The 22396-nt window shown below is 48.1% G+C and overlaps 2 non-coding genes across 2 annotated transcripts; both read right to left on the bottom strand.

Moving 5' to 3' along the window:
• Positions 1–3713: 3713 nt before the first annotated feature.
• On the bottom strand, positions 3714–3788 carry Trnap-cgg (transfer RNA proline (anticodon CGG)). The gene has a single exon. It is a non-coding gene; the product is annotated as a tRNA-Pro (tRNA).
• Positions 3789–4419: 631 nt separating this feature from the next.
• On the bottom strand, positions 4420–4494 carry Trnap-cgg (transfer RNA proline (anticodon CGG)). Its single transcript has one exon. It is a non-coding gene; the product is annotated as a tRNA-Pro (tRNA).
• Positions 4495–22396: the final 17902 nt, after the last annotated feature.

Below are 22396 nucleotides of genomic sequence, written 5' to 3'. Positions count from 1 at the left end.
CTTTCAGTGAGTTGTACTGCACTACGAAAGGAAAAAATCCTTCATTCCACTTAGAGTGCACTTCTGTTCATCCTTGTGCTCTTCACTTATATATATATATATATATATATATATATATATATATATATATATATATATATATATATCGCTTTGACTCTTAGTATTAAGGTGCCGTGCCGCATTTGCAACGTACCCAATATCATCAAACTTCATACTTTCCATGCGACTATTGCTTACCTGCGAGACTAAATTTAGGGTATTGGGCGCTAGCAACCAATTATTCGTTTCTATAAAGTTTGCGAATACGACAGACACCGGCTATTGGAAGTTTACCCACGAATGCGAGCACAGATAATTACTCAAACATTTCAGATAAACCCGCCAATTTTTCTATTTTCAAACTTTAGTTGGCCTAATGTTCAGCCCAATATGACTTATCACTTATAGCGGTGGCTAATTATGGTTTCACTTACTATTCTAGTGCTCGTAAAGCAAGTATAAGCTCCATTTTACTTTCGTATTCGCACTACGTGCGTGTCATCTGACAAACGTTAGGTGACACGCGATCCAGAGCATCGTAAACGGCACGTCACTTATTCGACAACATCCCTGTTGCTTACCCTGCAGCGGGCGTTGCGCACTTCTTGCAAATCCCACGCTGGTTAGGTGAAACGGTGTAAACAGTCCCCGGAGTTATAGGACGACGGCAATAAGCAACGAACACACCGCGAGGTTCAGTCAAATGTTTGTCAGTATCACGAAACGTAGATAGTCACCGTCACACGGATAGTGTACCACTGACGCTCACCTATTCACGCACTCTGCCGCGATCCGTGGTCCTCCCCTGAGGAAATACGACGAAAGGTTCGAGGTGATCGCACCTTCTTCAGCGAGCCTTTTTTGCGCACGAAGAAGCACGCGAAAGGGATCTCAAGAAGTTGTGTCCGTGGTTGCGCGTCGCCGCAGTTTTGTCAGCCGCCGGGGGCACCGGTGCAAGGCGGTCACCGCACACCTCTATCGTAGGTAACGCTGACTGGAAGGGCCGTCGCCGAGCGCGTGGCGAACGACAGAAAGGTCCGGTGGGGGTGTGCGCAGTGCCTGACGCGCCGGGCGAGACGCGTGGCGCGGGTCCAGGTGTAACGCGCGGCGCTGCACCTCCTTTCTTTCTTTCTCGGGTGAAGCGAGAAGAAGAAGCGGTCGTTGTGCTACGGCCGCCGAAAAGCACGCGGCAGTGCCGTCGGCGTGTCCCGCGCGGCGACTCGCAGTCAAGACTCGCAAGCCGGTCGAAAGGGACTCCCCTGCGCGCCGGTCAGGCAGGAAGAGAAGGCGTGCGTGCGTACCACTCGCAGCGGCGGCAGCAAGCAGCCTACTTTGCCGGGGCGCTCGACGCTCCCTGCTTCGGCCGCGGGCGCTCGCTCGCTTTGCCAGCGCGCTTCACCCCCCCACCGCGTGCGAGCGTTCGCGCGCGGTACCACGCCGGTTCCCTGGTGGCAGGCCCCCGAACTCAGGCGCCCGGCGGTGGCGCGCCGCCTGCTGTTCTGCCACCCTGCCAAGAAAGAAAGACAGGCAAAAAAAAAAAAAAAAAAAGAAGCGAGAGAAACATTGTTTTATGGTCCACTTAGTCGACAGCATCGCCTCTGTTCTGTTGTTCCCTGCCACTCAATCGTCTCAGCGTGTTTAGCCGTTACCGTCATTTATATTCTTTGAGAAGATCAATGATGCGCACGGGAACGAACAAGGAGAGCCAGAAAATAAAACGCTATGCCAACTTGGTCGTTCATCCCAACGGACGTTTGCAAAAGGTGTCACGCCGATAATTAAAAAAGAATAACAAGAAAAAGGGACAGTAAGAAAAAAAAGAAAAAGAAAACTTTATATTGAAAGTACTGACTTTTCGCCCACTGAAGCGCACAATATACTGTGTCCCAGCAAACGCGGGCCAAGCTATCTAACAGACGAGGCCACGGGTACGAAGTGGGAACAACGGTGTTTTGTCGGCAGTTGCCTTGCGCAAACCGGACATTTTGAACGCGATAGCGTTAAGGGCCTCGTGTCGCTGAAAATCCGGCGTCCGCGTCGGCGTAAGCATCGGCGTCTGGTTGAAATAATCATGCCGAACCACATCATCCCGAACCACCCCGACCGGGCGGGCCCTTCGCGTGGCGCAAGGTGTTCGTGAACAAAAATTGAATTTCTCAAAGTAAAATTCGTCAGAAAAATCGTAAAGTACGACTTAACCACAACCTACAGACGTGACAGCGTCGGATTGTAATTTTAATATACGAGAAAAAAGCCTAATAAGCAGCCAGCGATCTTTGAATGGTATCGCGTTCCACTTTTAGAGGCGAAGCTTAAGCGTCCCCCAATTCTGTTGGTGTTTCCCTGTACTTTAGTTCTAGGCAACATTGAGGGGAATGTTGAAAACGGAGCCTTTCTAAATTTTGATCGGGCCCCATGTCGCAGAAAATACGGTGTCGGTGTCGGCGTCAACGGCGTCCAATAACGCTATCGCGTTCCACTCTTAAAGGCGAAGCTTAGGCGTACTCCAAATTCTTTTTGTTATCATGGTTAAGCTTAGTCCAAATTAATTACCTAAATTAATAAATACTCGTATAATTGCGGAAGCTCGAATGTCAACTCGTACATCGCATTTGAAAACATCCCATTCAACAGTATCCAGCTCGCTACGTTTTTCGTAGTTATTTTTTCCGCGTTTCAATGTTGTGCCGCAAAGCGCGAAAAAGAATGCGAAGGGAGCGCGCGCCCGCGCGCTTCTTAATTGTACGCGACAGACAACTAACTGTACTCAATGACTGACCTGACGACTGCGAAAGAGTGACAAGGTGGCGGTTTCGTTTACATCTGCATTTGTATGGCAGTAACGCGAAATGCATTGGGCCAGCAGTTCACATTTTTAGTCAAGAGTAAACATCATGTACACTTTCTGCTACTCGATGCATGCAATTAAATTTACATGCACGAGCTATAAGTTTGCCAAATCTAAGGGCTGAAAACGCTTCTGACTCGAAGAGTCATTGCGCCAAAGAACCACCCCTTTCTTAATAACAAATTAATTGCAGCTGTAGAGGGTCCGTTTTGGATTCCTGCGGTACAGCCTACCTGTCATACGCAACATCTGCAGAGCTAACCTGAACACCTAATCCAAAGTATCCAAGATCAAACCCTCAGGATATTCCTTTGTATACCGCGGCGCGTATCAACGACATTAACTAGTGTAATCGCTCAAGACGACGCAATCAGAACGCACATTGCCGTCGAGACAATGCATGCGCACACCAGACACTTCACCCGGACCCTTACGCACCACCTCGACAGCCTCCCAGCAGAAAGACCCCACAACATTCAGTGCAACGGTCCTCGCACATCGTGCCTGGCTTACCTCAGGATACGCACCTGCGGCCAGGCTGTTGATTTCTCTGTGGTGTGTGAGCCGTCTTTACGCATATTTCAAAATCCCAGGCCTTCAGAAAAAGTTCGACTTACCATCACCTGCAGTCAAGCAACTCAGTTTACTCCTCTTCTATGATAAATACAGTGACTGCACATACATGACGTAATAGTTCAGCGGAAATCCGCTGGGTGGAGATAAGTAATTAAAGGGAAACTGAGACATCCACCCAAATGTAGCAATTTGCTACAATGGAAACCCAACCGGGTTCCTCGAAAGAAAGCCTCGCAGTTGAAGAAAAACTCGTCCTGGTCCGGGACTCGAACCCGGGACCACCGCTTTTCCGGGGCAGCCGCTCTACCATCTGAGCTAACCAGGCGGCTAGCAGATGGCAGGGCGAAGTCGAATTTGTCGACAACTCGAAGCCAAGGCAAGTGCATGACGTAATAGTTCACCGGAAATCCGCTAGGTGTAGATAAGTAATTAAACGGAAACTGAGACATCCACCCAAATGTAGCAATTTGCTACAATGGAAACCCAACCGGGTTCCTCGAAAGAAAGCCTCGCAGTTGAAGAAAAATTCGTCCTGGTCCAAGACTGCCCTGCCATCCGCTAGCCGCCTGGCTAGCTCAGATGGTAGAGCGGCTGCCCCGGAAAGGCGGTGGTCCCGGGTTCGAGTCCCGGACCAGGACGAATTTTTCTTCAACTGCGAGGCTTTATTTCGAGGAACCCGGTTGGGTTTCCATTGTAGCAAATTGCTACATTTGGGTGGATGTCTCAGTTTCCCTTTAACTGCACATACATGTATGCTGACGGCTTAACTACATCGACCAGTTACTGCGGCGCTTAGTTATACCGACAAAATGACTAACACAACGGTTCAAGGTATCGCATGTCACGACGTCTACAGCTGCAGAACTCGCGGCTCTCCGCGGTGCAATTCAGATGGTCGATACAGAGTCCTGGAAAATGGGTTCCTCGAAAGAAAGCCTCGCAGTTGAAGAAAAACTCGTCCTGGTCCGGGACTCGAACCCGGGACCACCGCTTTTCCGGGGCAGCCGCTCTACCATCTGAGCTAACCAGGCGGCTAGCAGATGGCAGGGCGAAGTCGAATTTGTCGACAACTCGAAGCCAAGGCAAGTGCATGACGTAATAGTTCAAATAGTTCTTCTGCGACTCAAAGCCGGCACTGCAATGCATGCAGTCGTTCCTCTGACATGGAACTCCAGAGCAGCTGACGCGCGAAATTGTGGAACTGAACCACCACTTGAAAGGAAAAGGCCATGAAATCTATTTTCAACAATTACTTGATCATTGCGGTAACACTGGAAATGATGACGCAGACAAGACTCCTCGTATGTCACATACGACGCTGCGAAGCAGCTTCGTCTTCTGGCAGTCTCGTTAGCCGAGTTGAATACCGCACATAGAAGGCCGCAGCAGACTATAGTATACACAGATTACCCACACAGTCTACACCAGACTACCTTCGCTGCAACTGGGACCTCCACCCGGACTTCACCGACGCGAGACAACTCCTCTGTGTCGGTTGCCGTTGTGAGTTGCTTTCAAGCGAGCTCATTGAGCCCTGATTGGAATGGCTGACAGTCTTGCAAGGGATGTCTGTGGCCTGCGAGGAGAACATAGAACACGTACCTATTGGGCTACTGTCCCCGATTCGACATACAAAGACAATTAATGTACAGTGCATTGAGGTGACTACATGATCACCTAGTCACCTCAATGCATTGGACAGAGCTTACAGAATCCACTTGAACACCGTTACCACCGATCATTGTCCCAGAAGACAGTGAAAACACGTTTGTGCTTTTTGAAAACGACTGGCCTGTGTGAGCGTTTTTGACTGGACGGTGCTGTCCACACACGTGCGCACGTTCACCGCTTTCCTCTCTTCATTTTATTTGCCTTTTCCCTTCCCCCAGTGTAGGGCACTTGTCTCGTTAACATCCCTGCATTTTCTCCTTCTTTATTTCCTTCTCTCTCTAATTAATTCAGTTTATTATTTTTCAGCAATTACAATAATTACGGACAACACAGGAATGCGGATATGTACAAGAACAAAGGAATAGGCATTTGGATCAGAGCTTGGTTGGGTTGGTTAGTAAGTTCACCTAAAATTCTACAGGGCACTGCATATTGAGTGTTTGAAACTGTGCAAGAAGAAGTTTCCAATAAAAATAATTTTGTGTGTGCCTGAGATTGATAGTTTCAAGAAACTGTGGAGCGAAACTAAGCCAAGGATGCAAAGATGGCGTTATTCTGGACAGGACTTCATGTGCAACTTCAGCTTCCTTAATCCTGTGTGTAGAAAGTAACTCTTCATGATCGTCTGTCATTAAGGGGGTGCAGTTTAGTACAGATTTGCATGCGATTTCTAAAACGCCATTAAATCTGGAAAAATGAAAGTTAATCGTATCACTTATCGTGCTGCCGTATCAGAGATCAGAGAGATTTCTTTTCTCTGGCCCTATAGGCAGCCAAAACCAATCACGCATCTTCAACTTAGATATTTCAACCTAAATTAAAAGTGAGATATTTCCGTGTGTTATAGAAGCCGCTTCTAACTTCTCTATAGCGGATTTCAGTAAATGTGATAACGTAATAAGCTTGATTCGGCTGGCTTGCGTAGAGACGTAATACAGATCTCCAGTATAGCGACAGGGCTAGGACGTCAGATTTTATAGCATGATAATAAATGATGATGATGATGAATAAATGAGGCGCTTAGAACTTCATGAAGTGTTTGTCGAGCCACCTTCAAAAAAAAAAAAAAGAAATGAGCGACCAGCGCAAAGCAAGCAAGTGGGATGCGACGCACTTCTTGGATTACACGGATAGTTATGGTCAGAGACCGTAACTACTCGAAACATAACAAGACAACTTATGTAAACGACCCAGCTACTTAGGTTAACTTCTTCACTTTAACAGTTTTCCTTTGCTTTATGCCGCGCTGAAATTAGATGTATTTTTTTTTTCACCCTAATGACAAAACAACTTGAAGAGGGCTTGCGCCACAGCGTTTTGCGACCTTGCGGCAAAGCGTTGTAAACTCTATTCCTGCATCGATTTTGATCAAACCATGCGCGCTTAGTGGCCACCCTTCGGAAAGTAATTTGCTGAAGAAAGGTCATCCGAATCGATACAGAAATTGGGGCAACACGTGCTGCGTATCACATATGTCCGCTGAGCAAGGACAAGTCGTGCATGCAAGCCGGTAAGGAAATGAAGCGGTGCGACATGAATGATGCCAAAAGCAGAGTATGCACTTGCATTGTCTCACATTTGCATTGGCCACATGAAATAAACATAATGTTGTCCTTATCCTCCTCTTCTTCTTGTATTTTCGGATAATCAGCCTTTTTAGTCAATGAGAACACATTCGGTAATCTGTTCGCAAACGGATTACATAATCAAGCCAGCTCTGGAATTCGTGAGAGGGTGCAATCGGTTTGCGAATGGCAAGATCGAATATGTCAGCAGTCGATGGATCGCTGCGTTGGCTGAACAGCTAGGCCCTATCACACGAACACCCAGCGTAGGGGATTACGAGTTTGAACGTACACGGCCACCATCGGAGTTTTTTTCGTTGGCTTTTCGGTAGCTCCTGCTTCCGCACTCACCCTTCGTCGTTTACGTCTAAATTCGTATCCCCCCGCTCCCTCTCTTTCTCTCATAACGCTCATTTTGAGCATCGCGGTGAAATTGCTATTATGCACGTGCATTTGCACGTGCATTAGCGGATTGCTGCTGCTGATCATCATCATCATCATCATCATCATCGTATCCTGTGAGTATATCTAACCAGAGAGAGTAAAATATAACTGCACTGAAGAGTGCGGAAGCAGGATCATTACAAGTGCGGTAGCACGCAAATCTTTTATGAACTACATGACAGTAGATTGTGTGGGGGACCCTTGGTGCTACTTCACCAAGAGCGGTGACCCGCTTCTGTTTCCTTACTACACGTAATGCTACTGTGTGCTGAACTGTGAAATGTTTGTGGTGCCATCTGGGATGCACACATTTGCACTTTCCAGACAGCGCGGAAAATAAGGCAGTAACTTTTTTTTCTTTTTATTGCATGTTCCTACAAATTAGATAGACTGCAGCGTTAATAGAAGAGGCTCTTATTTTAATTCGTTCTAGAGTATATTTCTTAAAGTTCCGCAACGCTATGTGAAGCAAGCAAATTAACCCAACGTAGTAGCTAGACAACGATGTCATACTCGCGCGCGCGAAATATTCTTCTATGCGTAGCAGGGAACTTCAAACATCGCTCACGAGATCCCTTGTTTTCATGGCCTACAGCATTTTAATCTCCCCACTTTACCTTTGTGTAGCTCGATGCCCGCTGTTGGCCATTTGTGAGTCGGATAGCTTTCGTAGACGTGATCAGCCAATGTCAGCTCACGAAGTGTGCATGTCATGAACAGTAAACTAAGCAGCGCGGAGCGCAAACACTTAGGAACAAAACAATGGCGAGCCGCAGTAACGGCACCACGGCCGCGTTCAAATGCGGTAAGGAGCGACAGCAACCGCATTCGAAATAGGCTCGATCTTCGAATAAAAAGTGTGCAACGTTGTGGAAGTTAAGAAAACTGCTGTAGCGGCCGACAGAGTGCTAAGAAAAGGAGCACCGCAGATACTTATTTATTTATTTATTTTCGTACTCTCAATCGCCCGAAGGCTTTACAGAGAGGAGGGGCAAGAACTAATGTAAGTATTAATGGCGGACTTGAAATTCGAGATAGGCAATGCTGAACCACATGACGGTGAATGTGGACAGTTCTCTTCAGTGCAGTTATGTTTTACTCTCTCTGGTAAGATTATTCACAGGATACGACGACGACGACGACGACGACGACGACGACGATGATGATGATGATGATGATGATCAGCAACAGCAGCAGCAGCAGCAGCAGCAGCAGAAGCAGCAGCAGCAGGACGAAGGCCTCTCCCTGCGATCTCCAATTACCCCTGTCTTGCGCTAGCGTATTCCAACTTGCGCCTGCGAATTTCCTAACTTCATCATCCCACCTGGTTTTCTGCCGACCTCGACTGCGCTTCCCTTCTCTTGGTATCCATTCTGTAATCCTAATGTTCCACCGGTTATCCATCCTACGCATTACATGGCCTGCCCAGCTCCATTTCTTCTGCCTAATGTCAATTAGAATATCGGTTATCCCCGTTTGCTCTCTGATTCACAACGCTCTCTTCCTGCCTCTTAATGTTACGCCTAACATTTCTCATTCCATTGCTCTTTGTGCTGTCTTTAACTTGCTCTGGAGGTTATTTGCTAACTTCCAAGTTTGTTCCCCATATGTTAGCACCGCTAGAATGCAATGATTGTACACTTTTCTTTTCAACGACAGTGGTAAGCTCCCATTCAGGATTTGGCAACGCCGGCCGTATGCACTCTAACCCAATTTTATTCTTCTGTAAATTTCTTTCTCGTGATCAGGGTCCCCTGCGAGTAATTGACCTAGTAACAGATTCTAGAGGCTGCCTGGCGATCCTGAATTCTTGTTCTCTTGGCAGGTTATTGAACATTACGTTTGTCTTCTGCATATTCATCTTCAACCCCACTCTTACACTTTCTTGGTTAAGGTTCTTACTCATGTGTTGCAATTCGTACCCTTTGTTTCTGAATAGGACAATGTTATCTGCAAGCCGGAGGTTGCTGAGATATTCACCGTTGATCCTCACTCCTAAGCCTTCCCAGTCTAATTGCTTGAATACTTCTTCTAAACATGCAGTGAATTAGAGATGGGCAAAACGGCTCACTTCAGTGAGCGGCTCGGAACGGCTCAGCTCACTGAAATGATCCGGTTCATTTGAACGGCTCACCGGTTCACTTTAACGTGTAACCTGTGTTATGCATATTCTATAGTTATCTGGCTTTGAAAAAAACCGATATATGCATAATTTAATAACAGTGTTATTGGTATTTTCGCTATGTTTAGAGAATATTTTTACATATATTAAAAGCGTGAATTTTTAGTTGTAATGAAACTTTCTTTTCTGATATTGGAGATAAAATGCTTATGATACTGTGACAGGCAGAATGCGACGTACTTTTTCAGAAAAAGAACCTGTAACTTCATCGTCATTACAGAAGCTTGTATGTTTTTGTGGTACTTTCAAATCAACTTTTGTCAAAATAAGAACACAAAATGATTGTACACCCGTGAGTAAAAGTATACGGACCAGGGGTTGCGCGATAAAGACGATTTTTTCCTCTGCCTGTGAACGCAACTTGAAATTGAGGACTGCAGTCCAAACTTGGCATTGGGAACTTTTCAGTGTACCCTTCAATTCCAGTTTATGCTTGCTAATTACGAAGAAATGCACTTTTTTCGATGACCCTTTGGTCCGTATACTTTTGCTCACGGGTGTACATTATGTTTCAACTTTATTCATTTATTCACATACGTACGTTCACTATAATATGAGTAAGCTGTAACGCCACGCAAAATGAATGTAGAAGTCATTTCTTGAAGTACAATACAAAAATCATACGAAAGATCCACAAAACTGCCGCACGTACCTTTCTTTTTTTTTTTTCTCTTGAGTGCACGCGCGATACTGGCGATCATGCCATCATACGCCAGGACAAAAGAAAAAAAAAGAAATGAAGTTCTATTACAGCACAACAGATCATTGGCCTCCTTCTAATGACGTGCTAATGATACACGCTCAGAAAATGCATTGAAGTGGATGTCATGGGCGACATTTTCATGACTACACTAATTAGCACAAATGAAGACCAGAACGTAAACTGTACATTCACCTGTTGTCTTTAAAGACACGGAAGACCATCTTCGAAGTGTTATTGGACCAGCGCACGATGTGCGATCGGTGAGAGTCGTGAGACATCGTTCGAACAGCAGCAGGCAACGAACGGTACCATCCTTTGCCAATTAAGACTTCTTTACTTCTCCCCTCGGTGGCATCGGGTGCCGCACCATAGGACGCACAAAAAACCAAAGGGACTGCTGCGCACACCACACACTGCGAGCGAGTATACCAGTAGCGCGAGTCTGCCCACACCGGCCACCATTCGTCGGTCAGAAATCGAAACCCAGCAAAAGACCCAGCTCTGACGAACGGTTCAGCACGGCTTGTTCAAGGAGAGAGAACCGGCTTCCTCACTCCGAAAGAACCTCCGCTCACTTACTGAACCACGGCTCAATCGCTCTTCAAAAGAGCGGCTCAAAAGATCCGGCTTGTTCCTGAGCGCTCTCTAGGAACGGTTCCTCACGCTCACTGAACGAGAGAGAGCCGGCTTCCTCTCTCCGAAAGAACCGCCGCTCGCTTGCTGAACCACGGCTCCCTCGCTCTTCAAAAGAGCGGCTCGCTCCTGAGTGCTCAGGAGCGAGCCGGATCTTTTGAGCTGCTCTTTTGAAGAGCGAGGGAGCCATGGTTCAGTAAGTGGGCGGCGGTTCTTTCGTTCTTCAGCCGAAGGCGAGGGGGTGAGGGCGACTCTTGCGAGGAAGGGCGGGAGGGCAGTTGCTTTCTCGTACCGCTAATAGATGGCGCGGAAGTCGCACCGAGCAGAAGACCCGGCTCTGACGGAACGCATCGGCACGACTCTCTGAACGCGAGAGAACCGGCTCCCTTTCTCCAAAAGAACCGCCGCTCATTTTTACTGAACCACGGCTCACTCGCTCGTTAAAAAGAGCCGCTCACAAGATCCGGCTCGCTCCTGAGCGACCCATCTCTACTCAAAAGTGTTGTCCCAAGTCATTGGTCTAACACATTTCTGAAATCCGCCCGATTATCGGCCGATCTTCCTGCCACGGCATTTAAGATTATCAACTTTACATCATCATCATAATCATCGTCATCATCATTATCATCAAGTTGTCTTTCTTTGTGGAGGTGGCACTTCTCAGTGGTGGAGAAGTAGAGAGACGCGACATTTTTTTGATGCCTCCTCTTTCTACTCCTGTCTTTCACTTCTTATCATTGTCTTCGTTTCACATCGGTGCTCGTTTATATACTCTAGAAAACGTTTACACTCTTTGGGGCTTATCTTGTGCCCAAACAATAATCGCAATCTATCGTGCTTGCGCTTCCTTTCTTGAAAACTATGCGCGTCCGTTACACTCCTGTGAAGAATGCTATGCCACGCGAGCCGTTCGTGACTTAGAAGTACCGGGCGCCCAGCGTTAGAGAATGTAAAGGCACGTAAAAAGATGACTATTTTACAACGAAGCTGTTAAGGGCTCAGTCTTTGACGGTCGCGTCCGGATGTAGAAAAAACTCTCATTGGCCGTATGCTGGATGTGCGAGGGAAAGCGCGCGAGGGACGCGCGCTTTTACGGTGAGCGAACGCACGGCGGAGAGCAAACGCCACTTCTTCCGTCGCGCGAAAGACCGTGGGGGGACGAAAGGGAGGGAGAGGAGGAGACGTTTAGCTGCGGCACCAAATGCCGATCTTGCGACCGGGCGCAAGGGGAACTGGCGACTCAATTTCCCACGCGAAAGGAGAACAGCGGGAAGGCAGCGTGGGAGGGAGGGGTTGCGGCTTCTGCTCTGCGAGCAACTTGTACTTTGCGCGGCGCCGGGTGGTCACGCGCAACGTATCTTGAAAGCAATCTGCAACACGGCTCCCACCTTTGTATGCGCTGTGCTTTCGCCGCTCAGTTTCCGTTGAAGCGATAGATCGCATGAACCTTCGCTCGCTGCTGCTGGCGCGCTTGCTCACGCCAGCGTTTTGACAGCGGTTGTGTGCGGTCACACAAACAACGCGCACAACTGTTGTCGACGGCGGCGGCGTTTTTCCCGCGTTCGCACCGAACGCGCGTGGCGTTGGTGACGTGTTTATGAAGAACGTGCCAACCTTTACCGTACACCCTATAACGGTGTACCGTAGCGACCATAAGGCCATGGTCCCTGTAGTCACTAAATAAATGAAAACCACCGGATCATATATATTTCTCATTCTTTAATAGTTCAAATAACCAATTACACCATCAGATATTAATAGTCATAATTGGAAATGCATAATTCCCACCATAGTACAGCTTCGCTGGTCTTCCATCTCCACCCCAGTGGAAGGGCTGACAGTTGTTTTGGTTACAAGATAAGCCCCAACGAGCGCAAACTTTTTTTATAGTTTAGATAAACTGCAGAACGTTGCGTCAGTCAATCATTTTAGCGAGCACCCGAAAAGCAAGGCGCATTATGTCGGAGTGAGTGAGAGGTAGGATATTTGGCAGGCAACCTGTGGGTCCGAAGCTGACTTGTTTTTTAAATAAAATTCTCGCCAAGCGCTTAGAGATTTCTGCCACGGACACCGGAGGGCATCGAAACGATCAGCGGTGTGTGAGCTTCATACAGCGATAGTTTTGAAACAGAGCGAAGGCTTCGAACTCACTTTATTTTCTCTTTTACAGCGCAGCTGTTTATGCGGACCCTGTACCGTCGCTGTCGGACTTCGCTAAAAAGGAGGCACGTGACTTAGCAGGAGACGAGAGGGAAAGAACTGTTCAACAGGGGGAAAGGGGTTGGAGTGATTCCTTTCACTCTGTGAAAGGAATCACTACCCCCAGCGATTGAAACGCGTCACTAGGAGCGCGTGGTTGCCGGCACTTCTTGCTCACACCGTCCTCACACGCCCTTACACTGTGGGAGTGTGTATATCACAGTGATCACAAAGCAGTGATTGTGAAACGTAAACGCCGTCATCTGCCGCACCAACTCAAGAGCAAGCAATGCAAGATTCAACGTCTCCATACAAAGCGCTGCAAGCGGAGGAGGCACACCGAGCAGTGCCGACACAAGAGTTGTCAACTCAAGATCAAGTGGTAGAAGAGTAGAAGAGACAACACAATACCAAGCAAATACAACATTACACACAAAATTAATAAAAAAAACCAATCCGATGGTTTTTGTTTCACGCCAAACCTTGCTCTCCATATTGGCGCGCAAAAAAGGGGCGGCGCAACTTGCACGCGAAAGAGAAACACGGCAGAACACAGAGAAACCTGATGCGACACACACACACACACACACACACACAACACACACACACACACACACACACACACACACACACACACACACACACACACACCACACGCACACGCACACGCACACGCACACGCACACGCACACGCACGCACGCACGCACGCACACTGAGAGAAACGCAAAAAAGCACTTCTATAGCATGGTCACCACGCGAAGCACGCAAAAGCGAAAATGAGGTGAAAGATTGATGAAGCAAAATAGTTACAATATAGACTGCTTGCGAAGTTTGACTTGCATGCTGCAACACAAGGTGTAACTAACACAGCTTCGCTGTTCAACCATGTTTACGGAGTGGAAGGGGCGGTGATCTTCTTCAACTCAGCTTATACATATCACTATTGAAAACTTTCAACGCGGGCGGTTTCCGAAGCGATTGCCCTTCATACATAGGATATTGCAACTTCGTTAAATAGTGTTACGGGTGTTCTTTTAAATTATGAAAAGCAACCAGCGATTCATTACTCTTCGCTTGTCAAGTAGACGTAGTATGAGACTTTCGGCGCAACATGCTGCCCTCGGCATAGTCCCGCATGGAGGCGAGCCTTATCGAGAAGGCGAAAAGCAACTTTAGGTACTCTAACAGATACTCGTTCGAAGCACCGTAACAGCCTCGGGCATGCGGTCGCGACAGCTGCGAACAGTTCGGGAAAACACTTCCTGAGCATTTTCAAACGATTGTTTTCATCCATCGGAATATTTGCGGTAGATCGCCACTGCAGGATATTCTCTTGCCATGCGGTAAGCCGTTATAGGACGTTCAGTCAAAGCCATCTCGCCGTCCATGTCTGTGGCGAAGATGGTCGCGTGTCCTATTTTTTTTTTTTTTTTACCATCCAACGTATTCGAGCACAGGCTATAGGGTTTTCCAAACCATTTCAATTCAAATCTAACGGAAGCAGGTCGCAGTGCATCATGAATTGGGATGCTGTTACACTGCTGTTACAAAAAAAAATGTGCGAAAAACCTGATTGCCTTCTCATTAGCTAAAATTGATTGAATTATACACCGTGGTGGCTTAGCGGCTATGGCGTTGCAATGCTAAGCACTATGTCGCGGGATCGAATCCCGGCCATGGCGGCCGCGTTTCGATGGGATCGAAATAAAAAAAAAACCGCCCATGTACGGTGTATTGGGTGCACGCAAAAGAATCCGAGATGGTCAAAATTAATCCGGAGTCCGCCACGATGGCGTGCGTGGCTTTGGTATGTGAAACCATGGCTTCGTTATCTTTTTTTTTTCTTTTTTTTAATTGACTTGTGGGGTTGAACGCGCCAAACCAGCTCTCATTTCCGTCGCCCCGCGGTGACATGACAAAAAGCGCATGACGCAAACAAGACAGACGTAGAGACACTGATGCAGGGGCACGTTGGAGAAATTAGACCAACTTTTTGTGGGTTATTTCATGCGGACGATCCCACTACTTTCTTCCACCTTCGAAAATTTCGCTGGGAACTCCGAATATGATGCCACCTCGTGTTCTGGTGAGCTGCCGAAAAGACGACGAAGACTAGATGTACTAGATAGACTAGATGGCTAAGTAGCCTGAGAGACGCCGTGGTGAGGGGTTGCGGAACAACATCGACTGTGTGCGGTTTGTTAACGCGCTCACAATGAACGTTACAAAAAACAATCCGGCATTCCACCCCCATCGCAATGGGCCGCCGCGGCCAGGGTTCGAACCCGCGATCTCGTGCTCAGCAGCACAACATACCAGCCATTGAGCCACCGAGGCGGATGCTCATCAATTAATGTGGCAATAAGTAGATAAGAGCGTGACCGCGACAACCGGAAGGGTAATGCTTGAAACTCTGGGCGTGTACGCCGGTGCGGCGATTCGAACGGCTCATAGAGAACTGTGGTGATTTGGGCCTGTTGGTTGTACATCGGAAACGTTTTGCAGCGCAAGAGCAACATGGACACAAAAGAACACATGGGACTTGCGCATGGAACGTACGGGACTTGCGCTCTTCTGTCGTCCCATGTGTTCTTTTGTGTCCATGTTGCTCTTGCGCTGCATAGAAACCTAGGGCATCTTGATGCAGCGTCCGGCACGCGCGTCTTATGCCGATTCTTGATTTCCACAACCGGTATCGTTGTGGCTGGCGCGGCTGCCGCGCTAAGTGACAACGCGTGCCAGAACAACCTGGAAATGCTTTGGCTCGTAACACTTCATTTGCTGTTTGCGGCAAAGACTTTTGTTTATTTTTGACATCACAGCGAAAGCTATACGCCATCGAACGCTTCCCTCGTGGCGACCCCTTTAAATAAGCACAAGTCGGTGGCCGTCGGACTATACCTCGCCTGCCCGCAACCGCGCAGGCGCCCGTCACTCGGCGCGTGCTTATGTAAGGGCTGGCGCTCTCGTCATCTTGTCCCGCCTGAGGAAACGGCGCTTATGTAAATGCTCATATATAAACATGAGCCCGCGATGCTTACACGGCCCAGGATCCGCGCGCGTGACGCGAACCGTCCTGTCCGCCGAGCGGCCGAGACGTCTTGACGAAACGCAGCGAGCGCGCGATCTGCAACACCGCACGAGCGTCTGCGTGCGCGTACGTATACCGAGGTATGCCGCGCTTTTCTCAAGAATCCCGCGTGGTCTGTACGACGAGACAACGAGAACAAAAAATAACAACTAGAATGCGGAGTACCGGGGGGCGCTCTTCTGGACGCAGGGACGCTGCGCGCGGCCACTCGCTGGTTGGCCGCACGGTGACGAAAGCACCCCGGGAAATGTATGAGATCGAGGAACGCACAAACCGGGAAACGGCTGCGACTAGACACGCGTCCAACACGCGGAGGTCGCTCGAAAAAAAAAAAAAAAGGGCGCCGTGATTTAGGCTGCATCCGCTTTGTCGCCGTCGCAGCAGAATGCGGGTCGCCTTCTTGTGCGACGTGACCGCGACAAAGGGCAAATAAGCAGAAGGAGTAGAAGAAAACACCAGCGGCCGAAGCCAAGAAGAAAGCAAAGTAGCCGACGAGCGTTTAAAAGAAGAGTTTGCGTCCAGAGTGAATGCGCGCGAAACGTGCCACGCACGACAAACGCGGCGACATCGGTCGCGCAAGGCGCCCGTGGGTGGTCGCGTATATTTATTAGCTTTGTTGCTCCGACTTGAGTTCCGGGCGCGAAGCAGAACGGTCGTTCCTTGTTCTCGTTTTGTTGTTGTTGTTTTTTCTCCCTATCTAAGGACGCCACGCGTGTGAACGGATCGCGACTGCGCCGTCAGCCTTCACTTGTTGAAATGTTCGGAGACCCACTCTGGCACCTTCCATGAGCAGATGCGGTGATCGGCGGCCACGTGTTGGTTTTACGGTTTAAGCCCGGTGCGAGCGAAGCAAGACAAGAGGAAACATTGTGAACAACAAAAACTGACATCGCAATGAAACGCATAAAATCGCCAAGGCAATAAGGACGGCAGTCGTGAACACATTGGCGTTTCTACCAATATATATATATATATATATATATATATATATTTGTCAACGTTGGGTTCCAGAAGAAGAGTTGTGTCACAACATGCAGAATTGAACACTGTCGTCTCGTTTCTGTCGCCTCGCGATGACATGTCAAAAAGCGCATGACGCAAACAAGACAGACGTACACAGACACTGATGAAGGTGCACGTCGGAGAAGTTAGACCAAGTTTTTGTGGGACATTTCATAGGGGCGATCCCGTTACTTTCTTCCACCTTCTAAAGTTTCGCGGGGAGCTCTGAATATAATGCCATGGACCGGGTGTTCTGGTAAGCTTCGAAAAAAATGACGAAGCCTATATGAAGACCACGCGCTAGCCTGAGGCTGGTTGTTCGCTCCGCGTATATTACCGACATGAAAGCTGTTCTGTCGATCTGGCGCGCTACGAAACTGGCAATATCATGTAGCGTATTTAGTTGAAATCATGACTTCAAGGCACGCGTAAACGTGCCTTCGTACACTCTTTAACCAAGGTTCACGTTTACGCTCATAACAAGCTGACAAGACAAGGACGAGGGATAGACAACCGGAGCCGAGCCTTACAGCCCTGCTACATACGTAATTTGCTTGCTTGCTTCCTATATCATGTCTTTGGCACGTAAAACCGCAGAAGGAAGACCTATATCATGGCGCGTAACCACTAAGGGGGAGTGGCCAAGAAGCCGGCGGTTAAATTTTGGGGCGGGATGAGGAAACTAGTTAAAAAGTGTATGGTGAGGGAATAGTTCAAATTGTACAATGCATTGTACAATAATAATAATAATAATAATAATAATAATAATAATAATAATAATAATAATAATAATAAGAAGAAGAAGAAGAAGAAGAAGAAGAAGAAGAAGAAGAAGAAGAAGAAGAAGGAAGCCGTGAGATCCCACGTCCTGTGGGAACACGCGAAGCAGTGTGCGGGGAGCCTGCCAAATTAACCAAACGACCATGAGAGCACCAAGACGTAGGCGGCTCTTTCATGACCTACATGACAGGCATGTCATGACATTCATGTCATGAGTCCTCAGGAGTCCCTTTAGCTATACCTAAGATACCTTAAGGCGAAAACCTCAGTCATGCTCATGGCTAAGACCATCAACCTTTAGCCTTTTCCTTGACTTAGTACCACATCCGAACGCATTCAATTGGTTTTTAGGAGCGAAGCTCCTAAGCCTCGCACGATGTCCGTTGTCGCCGCCGTCGTCGTAGCTCCCCGTCGCGCACGCAGCGCGCATACCGACCGCGCACAGGTGTTGCGCTGCAACGGCACCGCTCCAAAACCCCTCTTCGAGCAAGCGCACGACGTCATGCGCAGAACCGTTCGCAGAGCGCACGCAGCGCGCATACCGACCGCGCGCAGGTGTTGCGCCGGCGCCGCCCCGCTGTCGCTACACTTTGCACTGCAGTATGGAGGTGCGCAAACGTAAGCGCAAACGCCGTAACTCTGATCCTACACTTCGAGAACGAGCAGCCCAACGGCAACGCCGCGAAGCTAACCCCGAGCTACGAGCACGAGAAGCAGCAGCACGTCGGCAACGGCAGCAAGACCCCGAAGCGAAAGCTCGAGCAGCAGCCGTAACCGTCCAAGGAGCTTTGCTCCATCATCAGCATTCACTTCGTGGATCGGCTGCAATTTTTTTTAGTGTTAATCTTTTTTCGCCGAGTCATTCAATTCGCATTTTTGCTGAGTCATGGTCATGACTATTACTTCTACCACAATCCTTTAGTGTTTCCTTGACTTAGTGCCCACGTCCGAACCCATTTCAGTGGTTTTTGAGTACTAATCTTTTTTCGCTGCCTCATTGTCATGACCTATCACTTAAGTTTGCCATACACTCCTGTCATACTATGCCAATTTTGGTACCTACCACAATTTTGGTACCTACCGAGCACCAAGACGTAGGTGGCAGTTTCATGACCTACAGGACACGTATGTCATGACACATCATTTATTTTCGTCATATACTCGTGTCATAGTATGCCAATTTTGGCACATACCAAGTTAACGAAACGACCATGAGAGCACAAAGAAGTAGGCGGCTAGATAGGTACTGTCGAAGTAGCAAATGTTCGCCAAGAAATGCTTCGCATATAAAACTAGAAATTGAAAAACAAATGTCAGAGCGTGCCTACAAGTCCTGACTGGCCTAAGCAAAGGTACAGTATCTTCGTGGCTCTGACTGTGCGCGTGACTTGACAGAAGCCCTACACCGTTGCGGACGATGACATTGATCGCCTCCTTTTCCATCTCTTACAAGACGGAGACGAGGCTTGCCGTATCCGGCTCACGCCATTAATCAGCGGGGAATTCGCGACTGCTCGCACCAAAAAGAAAGGCTTAAAGCGCTCAAACTAGCCACGTCTGTTCTGTCTCACCACCATGGTCGACAGGATAAGAGTGGGCTCCCCGTACGGGTGTGCCGCCGGTGAGTCCCGTCATTCCTGGCGGCACAAACGGTAGCAACAGCAGTCGCGGACGCTCCCAATCTTCATATTAGCCCAGCAGCTTCACAGTTCAGTTCAAGGCCCTTACGAGAACTGGACCTGTCACAATGCGACTCACGCCGCGCCACAACTGGCTCACTAAGGTGACTGTTTGGGCATGTTGGTAAGACATGAAAGAACTTTATGCGCACAAGACGAGGACAGAGAAGAGACTAAGACACACGAGCGCAGACTTACAACAGTGTTTTATTTGAAGCAAGCAACCACATACGCAATAACTGTGACACATCACGTGTACGCCACCCGCAGAAATACAGCAATATAGCGGTTATTCCGTACATCCATGGTATATCGCATCGGCTGAAAAGGATCGGCCAGCGGGCCAATGTAAAAGTGCTTTTTTTCGCTCCCGATAAACTGCAATCTTTGTGCAGATTGACCAGGACGTGTGTCCCCAAAGAGTTTGTCTGCAAAAAGAGACATCAGTCAAAGTTCGTTGACTGTGTGGAAGGTATCGTTTACAATCTGCCCTTGAACTGTGGGGCCAATTATGTTGGTCAAAGCGGTCGGTGTCTTAACGACAGGCTTCGGGAGCACCGCTACAATGTGGTAGAAATGAGAGGGGGGGGGGGGGGGGTTTCTGGATGCGCACTGTAGAAATTACACGCGTAATCAGGCAGACGCCACAAATAAGTCCAAGTGCAGTCCTATATATAGTGCCTGCTCAATCGCTAGCAAAAGTCGCAATCAGGTAACCCGCGAGATCATCGAAGCGGAATTGATTGACAGGTTTGGTGACACCTGCGTGTCAAAACCGTCTATCGTCCTTTCTATCAAGTAGCTATCTTTCTTGCGTAAACATAAGCATTTTCTAAGGGCGGCGCACACGTGATGTGTCACAATTCTCGCTATATATGTGGTTGCTTGCTTCAAATAAAACACTGTTGTAAGTCTGTGCTCGTGTGTGTTAGCCTTTTCTCTGTCCTCGTCTTGTGCGCATATAGTTTTTTCTTTCAACAACTGGCGCTCTTTGCTGTCGTCGTCGTCATGGTTGTTGTTGTTCTTGTTGTTTTAGGGACATTTGCCTCCTGTAATCCTCTTCTGTGACTGGGAATGTGCACGAAACACTGCAAATGTTACAAGCTAGGATGAGCGAAACAGATACCGCAACAGCAGTGCCAAATTTCGCTTTCAGTTGCAAATGAGGTCCCTAGTGAATGGCACATACGCGTAACGGTTCACTTGTACAATATAAGCAACAATAGGATAATAAAGTACTGAATGTAAATGCTAGAGCAAAATATGAAGATACAGGGTAATATACATCAAGACATATACACAATAAATAACATTCGTGAGAGCAGGATACAAAACATAACTAAAATTAATTGTGGAGAAACCATGGCCGATGATTTTCAATGTAAGCTAATAGACAAACGCTTCAAGAAAGCTATTCGCTTTATTAAAGGAACGGTGCTTTTGATGGCGTATATTTGTTGCTGTGAGGATATTTGAGCAGCGCTCCTTGTTTCATCGTGTAATTCCATGAGAACAGAGCAATTAACCAGTAAATCTGTAGTGGTTGCATAGGTAGAAAGCACGTGTATCTCAATGATCTGTTATGGTTGCCGTTCGGCGACGAACGCACCCCGCAACTTGGTTGCGCGAGTGCATGCGTCCTCTAAAAAAAATGTGATTTTACGTGCCAAAACCACGATCTGATTATGAGGCACGCCGTAGTGGGGATTCTGGAATAATTTGGACCACCTGGAGCTGTTTAACATGCGTCTAAATCTAAGTACACGGGTGTTTTTTCCCATTTCGCCCCCATTTAAATGCGGTCGCCATAGCCGGGATTTGATCCCGCGACCTCGCGCTTAGCAAAAAAAAAAAATTATGGGGTTTTACGTGCCAAAACCACGATCTGATTATGAGGCACGCCGTAGTGGGGGATTCCGGAAATTTGGACCACCTGGGGTTCTTTAACGTGCACCTAAATCTAAGTACACGGGTGTTTTCGCATTTCTCCCCCATCGAAATGCGGCCCAACGCTATAGCCACAATGGAGGAAAGAAACAAAATAAGAGAGGCCCTTACGTCACGCTTTTGAAGCCGGACGTGCAGCCAAGTTGGTGTGCCATCTCCGTTTGCGCCTGCAATCATATCGCCGGAGCAGATAGGGACGAGCTTTGAACTTGCATTGTCACGAGCCGCCGGAAGTGTGTGCTGCCGACGCCTGTCAGAACAAAGCCTACGAAACTTCTGTAGCAGTTTTAGTAAAGCAGACGCGCTCCTGTGTTTTTCCGTGGCACTTTGAAGAAGGTGACGAAGAAGGCGCCGCGATTACTTGAGTGTTTCTGTTCCTGGCGGACACCCACACTCATAGACTCTAAACGCACCTTTCAAACTTACACACCAAACTCCACAGTCAGCTTGTCTCGCGAACAGAATGTGCTGCGAGAAAGACACGGGCCGAAAAAACTTGTCTCACTTTTCAGAGCCCTAGAGCAGCAGCGAGAGTTTCATGAGCACGGTTGCTATGGCAATGTTGACGTTTGGGGTACCAGTCCCATACTCCTTTGCGAAAAACAGCACGTGACCTCCGCCACACTTTCTCCAACACGTCCGTGCTGGCCCGGCCCTCTCCTATGCTTTCCTTCCTCCATGATAGCCACTAAGCAACCACGGCGGGTAGGCGTCCTTCGCGTTGGTGCCTTTGCATCGGGAGCGAAAGGACAACTTCCGACCACCATCCTGCGTCCACCAAACATCGACCACAAAGACGGGCGAAAGAGCCAAAGAAAGCTTAAAACGAACACAAATATTGTGTGATCACGTAGGGCAAACATGGTTGGTATAACGTAACGATTCCATTCTAATGCTATTCCTTTTCGCTATTCGTCAGTGGGCCGATAGGTCCTGTGCCAACGTTATCATTGGTATCGGGTGGACGCGAGCAGTGAACAGTATGAAAGGAATAGAATGGAGAGAAAGCAATCCTTACATTAAGCCGGCCCTTCAC

The sequence above is a fragment of the Dermacentor silvarum genome, chromosome 1 (assembly GCF_013339745.2).
Source record: "Dermacentor silvarum isolate Dsil-2018 chromosome 1, BIME_Dsil_1.4, whole genome shotgun sequence".
NCBI classification, from domain to species: domain Eukaryota; kingdom Metazoa; phylum Arthropoda; class Arachnida; order Ixodida; family Ixodidae; genus Dermacentor; species Dermacentor silvarum.
The sequence above is the reverse complement of the archived record's forward strand: the minus strand, read 5'-3'. Positions and strand labels throughout refer to the sequence as shown.